Raw genomic sequence first — 16,267 nt, forward strand, 5'->3', positions numbered from 1 at the left:
TGCTTTGAGCTGCCCACAGGAATCTGGTCTGCCACTGTGAGGATGCTGCACTAGATGGGCCATTGGCCTAATTCAGCAGGCCTCTCTTCTTCGGTTCTTATAGTAGCCAGGCAATAGAGGAAAGACAGTCAGGGCCTGGAAGGAGAGGCATAATTTGAGGTTGGGGTTTGTTCTAGAGATCCTGCTCATTTTGGGCATTTGTTTGCAGAGAGCTTAGACCAAGCATTTGTTCAGATCTGTTTACAGGGAGGTTAGGTCCCGGAACGCAGGTGGCGCTGTGGTCTAAAACACTGAGCCTCTTGGGCTTGCAGATCGGAAGGTTGGCGAATCCTTGTGATGGGGTGAGCTCCCGTTGCTCAGTGCCTGCTCCCGCCAACCTAGCAGTTTGAAAGCACACCAAAGTGTACGTAGATAAATAGGTACTACTCCAGTGGGAAGGTAAACAGCGTTTCCGTGCACTGCTCTGGTTTCACCAGAAGCGGCTTAGTCATGCTGGCCACATGACCTGGAAAACTGCCTGTGGACAAACGTCAGCTCCCTCGGCCAGCAAAGCGAGATGAGCGCCACAACCCGAGTCGTGACTGGACTTAACTGTCAGGGGTCCGTTACCTTTACCTTTTAGGTTCAGGAAGCTGTTATTCCACATTTCCTAGTGCATTTTCCCCTTACGATCCTCACTCCACAAACTCCAGCTTTTGTGTGGGAGGTTGTTCCTCAAGAATGCCAAATCAACTTCTGTTCAGTGTTTTGCCACTTGCCCCTTGTCTAGAGAGCACGGGTTCGGGCAGTTTCCCACTTGTCCCTCGCTTTCTAAGCCGGGGTCTGGGCAGTTTTGCCCTTTCCTCACAGCTTTCCCTGGGAAATCCCACTTTTTTCAGTGACAAATCGGTGCAAAACATCCATCCAGAGAAGATCTAGTTGGCATTTGCTCTGGTTCAGTAGTAAAGATTGGATTTCCCTGAAGGAAATTGGAGGGATACGGACAAATCCGGATGGCCCTGGAAAATAGTGACAGTTTGTAGTTGCTCAGACCCAGTGATCTGTCCATGGTCCTGAAAGTCTCCTGTCCAACTAGACTTCTCCATGCCCTGGACCTATGCTAGTATCTCCTCTGTCTGTCTATCTGCCTGTTTCTTTATCTCTTATGTCCTCTAGGATACTGTACTATCTGCCTCTTGATCATGGACCCCAGACTGCTGGCTAGTCCTACATCCTGAGGCATGTTGTAACTTTCAACCTTCAGGGAGCCGAGGTGCATATGCACATGAAGCTGAGCATGGTTACATCTGCTAAGATATTTCCGTTCCACCTTAAACAGGGAGCAGGCTGTTGTTTGAGTCACAGTCTGCGTATTTCCTGCTCACAGGAAGTTACTGATTTGTATCTAGCTGTTGTTTTCTCTCTGTGCCTGAACACACAGACAGGTAGTCATGTTTTTTCTTTGTTCTGACCAACGCTGAATAAAGTTGTAAATATGCTCTCCTGAGTGCATCTTTCGTTGTGCGAACTCTGCTGATAGAGTGTGCACCAGTCCTTGGAATGTAGAAAGCTATTTCTGAGGCTTGTGTCACTAATTGACTGATACTGCGTTTCTACGGGAGATCGATGGATCGTCCAGAGACAGCGTGGGGGCATGATGGCCTTTGTCTCCCTGGCAGTATCCCAACAACATCCAGGTCTTAAAAGACTGAAATATAAACTGACCTCTCTGCCCTTTGCAGCAGGAAGCGATAAACTAGGAAGCTTCCGTAAACTATGGTTTACCATTTTCTCCTTAACTAGGAGATCATGGTTTAACAGTTTCAGAATTAAGCCAAACTTCAACCCACATTGAATAGAGAGACTTAACAAGCAAAAGCTATCGAAAGCAAAAAATCAGGAGGCCAACCTTCGTTTAATATTCTGTATTAGTTTCCTCACCTATTTCAACCACATGAGGATGAAAATAGCCACACACAAAACACAAGTGAGCCCTTAATTTTATCATTTCACTGATTAAAATTGACCCACATGGGTTAATCAACTAAAGCTTTCATTGAATGAAACTGATTTAGGTAGAGAGGGGGAATGTGGACCCCGTAGATGATGCTGAACTACAACTCCCATCGTTGCTGACCATTGGCCATGTCAACAGGGACTGATGGGAGTTGTAGTCCAACGATAGTTGGAGGGCAGCTCATTGGCTACCCCTGGATTAAAGCTTTATTCAGGGTCCCAGCAACAAATTTTGGAGTCTACGCATGGTTTAGCAGTTTGTTCAAGAAAACAATGCTATTTAATTTTTCATTTCACTGCGTACAGAGACATGAGATGTCAGCACAGCAAACGGAGATCATCTAAAGTACAGCCATCAGTGCAGCATGTTATGGAGAGGGTAGAGGGATTTTTCTGTCTTCTTTCCACGGAATGAAGCCCTCTTTTCCCTACGGCTCCCCTGGCTTGGTCAAAAATCACATCTTCGTTCTGGAGGTGGTTTCCTTGATCTGATTCATTAAAACACAAGGAAAAGCACAAGGTCATTTCGTAAGAACTTCAAACAGAGTGTTGGACTTGACCCAGCAGAACTCTTCTTAAGTCAAGGGCAAACGGTTCTGGTCGCCTCAACTCAAAGAGGGTATTCTAGCACTGGAAAGGGCTTAGAAAAGGTGACCAAAAAGAGTTCCCTTATGAGGAAAGGTTACAACATTTGCAGCTTTTAAATTTAGAGAAAAGGCAAGTAAGAGGAGACATGATGGAGGTGCATAAAATTCTGCATGTTGTAGAAAAAGAGGATAAATTGTTTTCTCCCTTTCTCATTACACTGGAACCTGAGCTCCTTGGAGAATATAGAAATGTAATTAAATAAACAAAATAGAAATCACATTGTCCTAGCTAAATTATTAAGAATTAATAATAATAAGTTTATTACTTGTACCCTGCCCATCTGACTAGGTTTCCCCAGCCACTCTGGGTGGCTTCCAACGTATATAAAAACATAATAAAACTCACAGGGCTGCTGCCTTCAGATGTCTTCTAAAGGTTCTATAGTTACTCATCTCCTTGACATCTGATGGGAGGGCGTTCCACAGGGTGGGTGCCACTACCAGAAAGGCCCTCTGCCTGATTCCCTGTTCAACCTGCTCTTTAAGAGAGGAAGCACGGTTTTGGGGTTACCTGAGAGATCTCGAGAGTAGATGGCCAGGAGGCGCTTCTGAATATGGACTCCACCACAAGCAGTGATGACAGCTCTCACGAATTCTCTCCCACACAGTATCACAGGTGAGTCTTGCGCTATGGAAGAGACAGCCATCGCAAGGCATAGGGAGAGCAACCCGGCTGCAGTGACCTTCTTCATAGTTCAGATAGATAGCGGTGCTCAAATCAGAGTGTGGCAAGAAAGTGAACAACTAACCCACAATATGGAGTTGCACTTTCTCCCCAGCTATTATATATACAGGACATCCACTCACTCCATTAGATATGCACCATGGTCACCACACTTCAAAGGTCACCATGTATTACATCAGCTTTTCCTTGTAATATCCTAAGTGCTGGGGGATTTTCCCCCCATGCTTGTTTTACCATGATCATTAAAGTGTATTTGTTCAGCCCTTACGATGATGGAATCGCAACAGATTTGTAAATTTACAGGGTGCAAACCTAGGCGGTGGCGTTAATGTATATTTGCTGCCGATAAATGGGTTTTTTATTGTGTGTGGTGTGTGTCTCACGTCGCAAATGACAACTCCTCCATTGTGTGTGAAGTGAGCGTGTTGGTGTTGTTGGAAGAAGCCACCCACCTCGGCCCAGTATACCTGAAGGAGCATCTCCACCCCCATCGTTCTGCCCAGACGCTGAGGTCCAGTGCCGAGGGCCTTCTGGCGGTTCCCTCATTGCGAGAAGCAAAGCTACAGGGAACCAGGCAGAGGGCCTTCTCAGTAGTGGCGCCCACCCTGTGGAACGCCCTCCCATCAGATGTCAAAGGGATAAACAACTATGGAACCTGACATTCAGAAGACATTTGAAGACCAACTAAGTTTGTTCTTGGTATAAGCTTTCGTATGCATATCTGAAGAAGTATAAGCTTTCATTGGTATCTGAAGAAGTGTGCATGCACACGAAAGCTTATACCAAGAACAAACTTAGATGGTCTCTAAGGTGCTACCGGACAATTTTTTTATTTTTTATATATATTTCGACTGTGTCAAACCAACACAGCTGCCTACCTGAATCTAGAACCATGGAAGGCACCACACTGAGCCACATGAAATGGAAGTCCATCGTATCTGAAGAAGTGTGCATGCACATGAAAGCTTATACCAAGAACAAACTTAGTTGGTCTCTAAGGTGCTACTGGACATTTATTTTTATTTTTTATGTATATTTCAAGTTGATGGATTATGCCAAAATGTCTAGAATGACTAGAATAATCAGAAATCAGGCAGACCAAAATTTTAATAAGGAATGGGGAAAATTTATAACTTATCCTAAAGACCATTGTAAACAGTTAAAATTATTAGTAGGGTGGAATATCACTTGTAGTTTAATGGGGAATTTTAGATACAATGGAGAGGTAAAAGATTTGGATTATTATAAAAGATGCAGGAGGAAATGATTAACAATAGGACCCACAAAAGGGGAGGAGGGAAGTCCACGAGATTCCTTGGAATCTTGTTTTTATGTTGTATGTTGGATATGTGACCGTAACATTTTAATCTGATAAACCAAATAAATATCTATTTTTTAAAAAAGGAAATGAAGCAGCATGTCTGACCCAAAACATCTGCAGGCACAAACCGTACTCACCCTGCTACCATCATGAGCACAAATCATCAAGAATGCACAATAAAAATAATGTCCGGAAGGGCCCTTAATCGTGCTACTATTAACACAGGGAGGCTTGTCCACAAGCCATACTTTCCTCCCTGCTGTTGATAGATCCAAAATCAAAAAGTGACGAGAGAATAGTTTGCTGCCTCATCTATGATCTTGCGGCTAATACTTGACCAGAGTAAATTTAAGGAACCGCAGAAAGATGGGGAGGGAAGTCAAGGTATTATATGTAAGGATTGTTTTATTCCGTTTGAAATGTTTATTTGTTATAAATGAAAATTATAAATAAAAATCTTTTTTTAAAAAAAAAGACAAGGAAACGGGAGCAATGTAGGAAATATGGAATGGCAGCCTAGGGGTGGGTAATCTGTGGCCCTCCAGATATTGTTTGGACTCCTGTTCCTGTCAACCCCAGCCAGCATAGCCAGTGATCAGGGAGGATGGGATTTGTAGTCCAGTAATACCCGGAGGGTCAAAAGTTAACCACTCGTGGGACAGGCATAACACAGAAGGATGTTTCCTCTGCCTCTTCTTCCCCAACTCCAGTGGGTCTAGAATTGAGGGTGCTTCCAGTCTCTTCTTCCTGTGAGCCAAGTAGGCAGTTCAGCCATTTGCTGACATGAAAAAGAGCCAGTTTTATTATTTGCTTATAGCAAAGGATGCCTCTGTTTATGACAAAGACATCTCACCGCCGGTTTTTTCGTTCCCTGAAACCTCCCCATCCAAGATGGGCCGTCCTCATGGCGTTCAACGTGTTTTATCATGAGCGAGTGCATGCAAAGGGGGAAGCGTCAGTGTTACGAGTAATGAAAAGGGCTTGTGGAGGGAGTAAGGCAGAAGGCTTTTCATAAAACCGCAATAGAAGATGCAAAAGCCCTTTCATGAGCCTGGTGGACATCTTAGTCATAACAGATTTGTGAACGGAGGAAAGGAAATGTGTCCTATAAATGGGCCCGTAATTTTGTTAGTTGTTTGCACAGGTGGTGCAGAAGGGAGGTTTTCTGGTGAAGAGGTGTTATGTGTTGTACAATACCTCCATAAGAAGCTGCCTTATACTGTGTCTGGCCAATCTAGGCCAGTATTGCTTGCCCAGGGAGACAGCGGCTGTTGAAGGTTTCAGCCAAAAGCTTCTCCCAGCCATGTCTGCAGTTGCTGGGACTTGAATCTGGGACTTCCTGCATGTAGTGAAAATATTTTATTGCAAAGACAAGCAAGAAATATTGGGTGGGTATTTGGAAAGTTTTTGAGCAATGCCCGGCATTAAAGATGAAAATGTGATTCAGTTATAAAGGGTGGGACTATATACTTCACACCCTGCGTTGTTGTTTTGATTAAATATTTTTAGGTTACCAAAACACATACCTGATACATCGTTTCTGTTTTCAGATCATGAAATCCTTCCTACAGATCAATTATATTTGATGTGAGACATTAATGCTGTAGGGAGTATATATAAACACACACAAAAACATTTTTATTTTTAATTCTCTATACAGAGATGCCTGCAGATGTCTTCAAGAGGTTGCATAGTTGCTGATCTCCTTAGCTCAGGGGTCTCATAACTCCATACCCTCCAACATTTCTCTGATGATATCCTAAGGAAAAGTGGGACATTCTGGGATCAAATCAGAAACTGGGATGACTTCTATAAATCTGGGACTGTTCCTGGAAAATAGGGACATTTGGAGGGCCTGTGTGGCCTCTCTAGTATTGTTGGGGAGACGGGTGGAATGGATCACATGAAGAAAATACTGATTTCATTTAAATAAATAAAAAAAGCTCCAATACCAATTAATACTAGCATGAATGATCAGAATAGGAAGCCTTCTGTGATAATTTGTAAGAGGTGTGGTATAATCAGGTTTGGTTTTCAGTTATTATGGAAAAAAATAACACAAGATTAAGTTGGGGACAAGTTAAGAAAGATTACACACACACACACACACACACACATATACACATATACACACATATACATATACATACATACATACATATATATATATACGCACACATACATATATATACATAAAATATTAATAATCTGGCATTGAAAATAAATAAAAAAATATGTAAATAACACTCACATTGGGTTGCATCCAATGCTGTACCTATTCAGAGCGGACCCATGAAGTTAATGGGCATGACTGACTTAGGTACATTAACTTTAATGGGTTCATTATGAGTACAACTTAGTTGGATGTAGCTCATGGTTCCCGCAGGATAGGCTAATATTTGGTATGTTTAATAGTCCTTAAACCAGTGCCATTTTTCTAGGAAGAGTTGAGAATGGCAATGGTGCCCACCTGAGAGGTGTCGGAACTGAGTTCCGGCGAGTTCTGGTTGGAAAAAAAGCTGTCGCTTAAACTGTACAACTACAATGGCAGACTTACAATTTCAGACCTTTACATTTCTGCCTTTTCACCGCCTGTTGATTGTGCTGTACAACCTTTCTTTTCATATCAGATTCTTTTTAAAAAAAAATAATCCCCAAAATAAGAACCCCCCCCCATCTGTTTCATCCCTCTTTTTTCTTCTTCAAAGCAAGATCCAGAGAGCAATAATGTAAATAATATTGTGTCAGCTGCCCGGTATAAATCCACTACTAATGCACAATTATTGTATCAATGACATGTTGCAGGATGCAGCCACACACAAAGAAAACCCCACTAGCCTGGAGGGGCTCTTAATACAGGCAAGATTTCATCCTTGCTTGAATTTTAAAACAAACAAAGAACCATCACATCATCTTCCTAGATTACAATTTTGGTCCAAGCAACAAAACAGAGGTGTATAGCCTCTCCCAACAACACCCAAATGCTCACTTGCTCTCTCACGCAGGAGGGATTGCATTTTGCAACGTGAGACACACACCACATACAATACTAAAATAAAAGTAAAATAGCAGCTCTCTGCCCCTACCTTGGTTAGGGGGCGCAAATTACTTGCCTTGCCCCGGGTGCTGACAACCCACGCTACTCCACTGGACACACACCACATACAATGCAAAAATAAAAGTAAAATAATTGGCAACAAATATGCACTAACACCTCTGCTGGCACCCTGTAAAGTCATAAATTGACGAGAACCAGCTCGCCATCCGTAAATAATCAGCCTCACGCCGAGATGGGTTGAAGAAATCTGGCCGCAGCTCTCTTAGAAGCTGCTGTCGCCCCAACCTTTATTGTGTGTCCACGAAAAGATACAAATTCAAGGAGAGAGCTTTGCCTCGGTCAGCAGATAAAAGACAATACAATACATTAGTCTCATGTTCTCACACCAGACCACGCAGTTGATCATGTTATACTACGTGGACCAATCATTGGATGGCATGAGCTGTCCACGCACTGCTCATGCTTCCAAGCAATGCTTTCTACTATGAAATCATCCTTGCAATAATAAGAACTTTTGCCCATGCTCTTATGGACAAATGACCATATTCCCACATCCCCTCTTTTCTTGTTTATATTATAAGAGGGACCATTAGTACAATTAGCAAAATTTTTCTTAACCATGTTCTATTAGGTAGCCAAGAAAACAACCATTCCATGGATCAAAACCTTCGGGTGGATTCAAAGGATTATGGGCTATCATTTGTTCCATATAATCAGTAGTAGCAGAGATATTAGTCAATCGATCAGATATATACATACAACAATGAAAATGAATCAAGGCACAAACTCCATCTTAGGAAGCAAGGATTATATCTAAAAACATTTTTTTAAAATTTAAGCGCTACATCACTTATTTCTGACATTTATTTCAAAATCATTTTTCTCAGCAGCTGAAAGGCACTAGCCAAACATATCCCGCTTGCTGTAACCAAAAGGATTGCAACAAGGTAGAGGGTCTTCTCAGGCCCTGCTAAAGAACCACATTGCAACTTGCTCTCTGTCTGGGAACCATGCCAAAGCACAAGAAAGAAACAACTGGAACACACTGAAACCTCCTCACCCCCTGTCCTGCCAAGAGTCCACAACAGTTCCAAGACAGCCTTCTGTACATGCTCAGGGGAACACACCATGGGGCAGGACTCCTGAGGGAGGAGAGAAGAAGAAGAGATATGGGGGGTAAAACCCAAGCGATGCCAGTATAGTGAGGGCATCCTTCAAAGCCAGGCTCATTTCCCAAGCAAGAGGCAGCAAAACTGTAATGATATTTGGTGGTTGAAGTGGCTTCCCAGGGGGAAGGGGGCCAATGCGGTAGATACGAAGATGGCCTTTCAACGTGCTGGGAAACACTGGAACAGCTGTAGAAGGTGACTCCATCCAGGGCACGTCAATATGGCGATGTCTCCAGCTGCAGGGCGGGTAGAGGTCAGAAGGCAGATTCCCACAGGCAGACAGCGTAAAATACGGTTGCAAGGCGCTGGTGTCTCCTTGGGCGAAGACGAAGTGAAGTTCAGCAGGCGTAAAATCCCTTCTGCCAAATACCCAGGGTGGCCAGTGTGAGATCTAAGATGTGCTTCATAAAATTGACAAGTCCTGGCCTGTATCAAAGATGGGGCACTTTGTGCTGGGGTGACATTGCTGCGCGATAGATCTGCACTGCGCATGAAAATGACCCACTTCACCACATCCAAAGCAGGTTTTATCCTTGGCAGGACTCTGAGACACGGTGGTGGACAAAGCCGTGGCTAGCAGGCAATCAGTCCTCACCGATTGGCAGGCTTTAAGCATATCTGCAATGGCTATATTGGGAGTTGTCATCAAAGGGCGCAGCGCTTGCTTACAGTCCTCATTGGCATTATCAAACGCAAGCTGGCGAACAATCACTTCTTGGGCTGCCATGTCTTGAACTTGTCGCTTAAGGGTGTTATACAAGCGATCGACAAATTGTCCAGAAGGCTCTGTAGGATCCTGTCTGATGCTGCCCCAACGGCCATCTCGCTCATTTTTGTCATCAGGTACAGAAGACAAAGCTTCCTTTATGAATCTCAAATCAAACTGTTCGTGCCGGGCTGGGCCTCCCCCCGGGGCGGCAGGAGCAATCACAGGAAAGAGATTAGGAGTTGTAGAATCAAAGGCCAGCAACGGAGCAGCGGCGCGAAGGGCCTCTTGAAGTGGGGTGGAAGCGGTGCCAGATGCCTTGGGCAGAGGAGGTGGGGGCTTTGGAGGGACATAAACCGGAGGATTCGAAGAAGGCAACGTGGGATGCAGAGGCAAAGGAGGAGCCAAAAGGACAGGTGAAACAGGCAATGAGGCAGCCAGGAGGATATTTGCAGGAGTTAAGCTCGACATAGCTTTGTAGACTTTACACCGGGCATGCAAAACTTTGATATCAATTTTAGGATGGTTCTGGAAAAATTGCCCTATTTTTTCCCAGTCTTTTAAATTCAAAGTGCCATTTTGAGGATACCAGGGGCAGTGGGTGTCCAGAGCTAATATAAGCGCTTTGAGGTCGGCATCAAGTACAACAAGGTTGTTACTGGCAAGAAGGAACTTAAGTACATCAAAAAATTTCTTTTGTGGCGCCGAAAGAGACTCCCCCATAATAGCAAAAAGGCCGGGAACACTCACCGGGGATCCAAAATGGATGAAAGACGCGTCTGAAACCCGTGCCGGGCGCGGTGAGTGCTGAGAGGGCCGCAGCCCTGAAGTCCGAAATCAGTCGAAGTCCAAAAAAGACTGCCCCACAAAGGCAGAAGGACAGGGAGCGCTCACTGGGATCCGAAGCGGATGAAAAAGGTGTGGTGAGCACTGGACGATGAGAAACAACGTGGAGTCCAAAGGTAGTCACACGGGGCACCAAATGACGAGAACCAGCTCGCCATCCGTAAATAATCAGCCTCACGCCGAGATGGGTTGAAGAAATCTGGCCGCAGCTCTCTTAGAAGCTGCTGTCGCCCCAACCTTTATTGTGTGTCCACGAAAAGATGCAAATTCAAGGAGAGAGCTTTGCCTCAGTCAGCAGATAAAAGACAGTACAATACATTAGTCTCATGTTCTCACACCAGACCACGCAGTTGATCATGTTATACTACGTGGACCAATCATTGGATGGCATGAGCTGTCCATGCGCTGCTCATGCTTCCAAGCAATGCTTTCTACTATGAAATCATCCTTGCAATAATAAGAACTTTTGCCCATGCTCTTATGGACAAATGACCATATTCCCACAATAAATCTGCTGTGGTTCCATCGTCTTAAGGGCCAGATAAATACACTTCAGTAGCTGTTTGAGGAAAATAAAAATGGGGAAAAGTATTCCAAAACAACAGCAAACCTATGGTTACATGAAATATACTCAATAAACACACAAGACATAACCGGCTGTACTTTTAAATAAATAAGGTATACTTCATAGTATCAAATTGTAGATTTCAACGGAAGTGTCTGTTCATAGAGTCCAATAATTCACATGAAGGGTTGTTACAGTTCCACAGAATCCTTCCACAAAGACAAGGATTTCCAGAATATTAGCATTGTTTTGCCATCCTAGGCTTCATCAGTAGTACAGGCTCATATGTAATATTACAGGATAGTGGATCTGATGAAGCCTAGGATGGTGAAACAAGGCTAATATTCCGGAAAACCTTGTCTTAGACTCTGTGAAAGGATTCTGTGGAACTGTAACAACTCTTCATGTGGATTATTGGACTCTATGAACACACAGGTGGAATAGACACTTATACATGTGTGGACCTTATGCATGAACTGACTAGAGAATCAGTTCCACTGGGTCTTCTGCTTTTTTCATTGAACTTTATGAGACTTCCGTCGAAATCTACAATTTGATACTATGAAGTATACCTTATTTATTTAAAAGTACTTCCGGTTACGTCTTGTGTGTTTATTGAAAGGTATTACAAGGCAAAGCTGATGTAATAAATGTGTGGTGACCATGGTGCCTATCTAATGAAATGAGTGGATGGCCTGTATCTATTATAGTGGGGGAGAAAGTGCAGCTCTATATTTGTGGATTAGCTGCTCACTTTCCTGCAAACACTCTGATTACAGCACCACTCTTTCTGAACCACAAAGAAGGTTGCCACAGCCGGGTTCCTCTCCCTTATGCCTTGTGATGGCCGTGTCTTCCATCACACAAGAATCGCCTGTGAAGTTATGTAGGAGACAGTTCGTGAAGGCTGTCTTCAAATGTTGCCATAGAGTTCATATCCAGAGGCACCTTCTGCGCATTTACTCTCAAGATGTCTCAGGTAACCCAAAACAGTGCTTTCTCTCTTAAAGGGCCTGTTTGCCAGGGCTTAATTTAGCTAGGAATATGTGGTTTCTATTTGATTTCATTGCATTTATGTCTCTCCTTTCCTCCAAGAAGCTCAAGGTGGGGTATATTCAGCGTCATTCGATGTCCCCAAGTTCTGATATTATTACAACATGCATAATACTATAAAGTAGGGACGCGGGTGGCACTGTGGTCTAAACCACTGAGCCTTGGGCTTGCTGATCAAAAGGTCGGTGGTTCAAATCCCCGCAACGGGATGAGGTCCCATTGCTTGGTCCCAGCTCCTGCCAACCTAGCAGTTCGAAAGCACCTCAAAGTGCAAGTAGATAAATAGGTACCGCTCCGGCGGGAAGGTAAATGGTGTTTCCGTGCACTGCTCTGGTTTCGCCAGAAGTGGCTTAGTAATGCTGGCCACATGACACGGAAAAACTGTCTGCAGACAAACGTCGGCTCCCTCGGCCAGTAAAGCGAGATGAGCGCTGCAACCCCAGAGTCATTTGTGACTGGACTTAACTGTCAGGGGTCCTTTACCTTAAAAAAAAAATTAAAAATGCTATAAACCCCTATCACATCTCCTTGTAGTTGCCTTTCCCCTAAATTAAACAGCCCCATAGGTTGTGAGCTTTCTCCATATGGCAGTTGTTCTACCCTACTGATCGTTTTGGTAACCTTTTCCAGCGCTTCTTGACGTGGGAAGACCAGGACTTAGACACCCCTGACTTAAGAGAAGTTCTGCTGCATCAAATCCAGAATCTTGCTCAAAGTTCTTATGAAATGACCTCGTGTATTTCCTATGCTATTATTTTGTTTTCTTTTTTTAATGAAGGAGGTGCAGGAAAGCAAGTGGAACAACATGCCCAAGCCAAGAGAGCTGTAAAGAGAATAAGACCAGACAGGGATTTCTACAAAAAGTCCTGTCGAGCAGGCTGCACTACAGCTGAACTCTGTCTGTTGTGCGGATGAATAACATTTCACGTCTCTGTAGTCGGTGAAATAAATAAATAAATAAATTTTAAAAATACCAATGTTTTTCTAGAACAAACTGCTAAACCATGCATGGGCTCAAAATTTGTTGCCAGATTCCTGAATAAAGCTTTAATCTGTTGGTAGCCAAAATGATGCTGTTCCAGCTCACCCCAGCCCTAGTCAGCATGGCCAATTGTCAGTGGTGATGTAGTTTAGAAGCATCTGGAGGATCCACATTCTCCAATCAGTTTCAGTCCATGAAAGCATTAATTGACACGGAGCAATGGTTCCAAACTACAAGAAAAAAGATTCCACCTAAACATTAGGAAGAACTTCCTGACAGTAAGAGCTGTTCGACAGTGGAATTTGCTGCCAAGGAGTGTGGTGGAGTCTCATTCTTTGGAGGTCTTTAAGCAAAGGCTTGGCAACCATATGTCAGGAGTGCTCTGATGGTGTTTCCTGCTTGGCAGGGGGTTGGACTCAATGGCCCTTGTGGTCTCTTCCAACTCTATGATTCTATGATTGGCTGGTGTTAAGCTGGGCTGACCTGCTGTCAGAAAAGCCCTGCTGACGGTTATCAGAAGCTGTAATCTGAAGAGGGCAAGCGAATTGGCAACAATTAGTTTTATTGCTCGACAACCAGGGAGACAGCATCCACGCACAGGATTTGGTGAGTCAGTTGCAGAAGCTGAGTTTCTGGCCCCTCTTCCAGGGTGGTGTAGTGGTTAAGAGCGGTAGACTTGTAATCTGGGGAACCGGGTTCGCATCTCCGCTCCTCCACATGCAGCTGCTGGGTGACCTTAGGCTAGTCACACTTCTTTGAAGTCTCTCAGCCCCACTCACCTCCCAGAGTGTTTGTTGTGGGGAAGGAAGGGAAAAGGAGAATGTTAGCCACTTTGAGACTCCTTCAGGTAGTGATAAAGCGGGATATAAAATCCAAACTCTTCTTCTTCTTCTTCCCCCTATTTATGACTCCCTTTGTGCATTCTTCTGCTGCGACTCAGCTTTTCTTATTTGTTCCAGTCTTTTGTCAGCCCTACGTTCCTGCGCTGAGAGAGGACGGGAAGTAGCTGAACCAGGACCGTATTGCAGAGCGTGGAGACACGCCCCCATCTCCTTCTCTATCAGCGCCTGTTGTTACAAGCCTCTCCCCTTCACCCCCACTCTCTGATGTTGATTCCTCCCTGTCCCACCAGTCTGAACCTGGTTCAAAAACACCTTCCCCATGTGGTATCTCCTGGACCACTTTCTGCCACCACTCGTCCTCATCCAGCCAGTCTCTGACACCTGCCTACTTCAGGTGTAATAAAAAAATTAAGGTCTTATATATATAATAAATGTACCAACCAAGCATGTACAGTGCATAGTTATGTGGACCACATGTCTGAAGCAGCACAGGAAGACCGTCCTGCAACCATTTTGACTCCCAAAGTGACCAAATGTTTTTCTGCAAGGAGGCAGGGGGTGAGGAAACCAACTGATGCCCAACGCTGAACTCTGCTGTACAGTGTTTCCTGATAACAACTACTGTTTCATTGAATTCTTCACCAGCCAATTAGTTCAAGTAGAAAGACATGTAATTTCTTCATTAACCAATCTTTTTTTGAATAGATATAATGAAAAATACTCTGGAACAGTGCTCATGCGATTATGTAGTCACTGTTGGCTGATGAAGAATTCAACAAAACAGTAGTTGCTATCCGGAAACACTGTTCAGCGGTGTTCAGAGTTGGGCATCAGAATTGGACATTTGCTGATTATACAAAGTTTCACAGCTTGCTCTCTGCCGGGTAAAGTCTGGCACCGTGATTCATTTAAGGACTTTCAGAGACGTTCAGAGACTTCAGTTTGTTAGTTTTGATGTTTTGTATTATTCCATAAAGTTTTTCACAGTGTTATTGTTTCTGGCCATTGTGTTGCTTTTGATATTGCTGACTCATATTTTGCAACACAGGGGTTTGTTTGTTTACTCATCCGCTGATAGGCAGCAGACCCAAAGCTTGCCTTCTGCAGAGATTGGGTTGCAGTGTGAGCCATTCCCCCTAGGAAACTTGCTCACACAGCTCAGGTTTCTATTGGACCGGTGCGCCAGAGGTTCCCAACTCCTGCTGCAAATGTAAGTAGAAGGAAGTTGTGGTGGATATGGGACGGGAAGCCAAGGAAGGGATCCAAGGAGGAACATGACCTAGTGAAATCAAATTAGAAATCCCATAAACTCTCGGGTGTTAAAATATTAAATGCCATTGCAGGTCAACTAGTGGCAAATCTCAACTCACTGACATTGGGTGCCATCAGGATGTCAAATACAAGCAGCAAATATTTGGTGGGCATTTCAAAAATATTCAGACATTTGGAGACTGCCCAGCACTAAAGAAGAAAATTATGAGTGAAGCTTTGGGAACAAATTCAATTCCGCCCTAACCTGTTGGACTATATTCTTCAGTCTCTGTATTAAACTTGCTTGTATGAATGGAGTCTATGTGTCCCCTGCTATTTCTGCTATTGCTTCCACCAGGTGGCACTGCCATACTGAAATGATTCAGCTTTTTCCCATGGAGGGCTAAAATTCCTGGCGGGATTTACCGTATTTTTCAGTGTATAAGACACCCCCATGTATAAGACGGCCCCTATTTTTTTAAACCCCAAATTAAGACATTGTTTAGCTTTTGGGGAGTGGGGGAGGTCACTTCTGCCAATCGCTCACCCGCCTGCCTGCCACTGCCAATCGCTTGCCACAGCCACTGCTGACCGCACACCTCGCCGCTGCCACCAATATCCTGCTGGCCTCGCTACAACCACCAATCGCCTGCCCAATCGCCGCTGCCAAACTCCTGCTTGCTGCTGCCATTAATCACATGGACACCCCCCCCCCCCGCATTCACTATCCGTGTATAAGATGACAGCCAATTTTTGCCTCTTTTTTTACCCAAAAACATAGTCTTATACACGGAAAAAATACGGTGATCATCTCTGGGTGTCCTTCAAAGGTTTCAGACAACACAAGGCTGTTGACTGGAAGTAGCTAACATCAGCTAAATGTGGGGTGTTCGGTTTTCTGGATTCTTACTGTGTCAGTTGGCTACCATGGTCAGCCCAAGGAAGGACAATGGCAAGGCCAGAGCCTATGCTCAATTTAAACAAACTTTGGTTCACGGCCTCTGCTAATGAATGGCAAAAAAACCCCCCCAAATACAGTGGTACCTCGGGTTACATACGCTTCAGGTTACACACTCCGCTAACCCAGAAATAGTGCTTCAGGTTAAGAACTTTGCTTCAGGATAAGAACAGAAATCGTGCTCCCGCG

Source organism: Podarcis gaigeae, assembly GCF_964106915.1.
Source record: "Podarcis gaigeae genome assembly, chromosome: 13".
NCBI lineage: Eukaryota > Metazoa > Chordata > Lepidosauria > Squamata > Lacertidae > Podarcis > Podarcis gaigeae.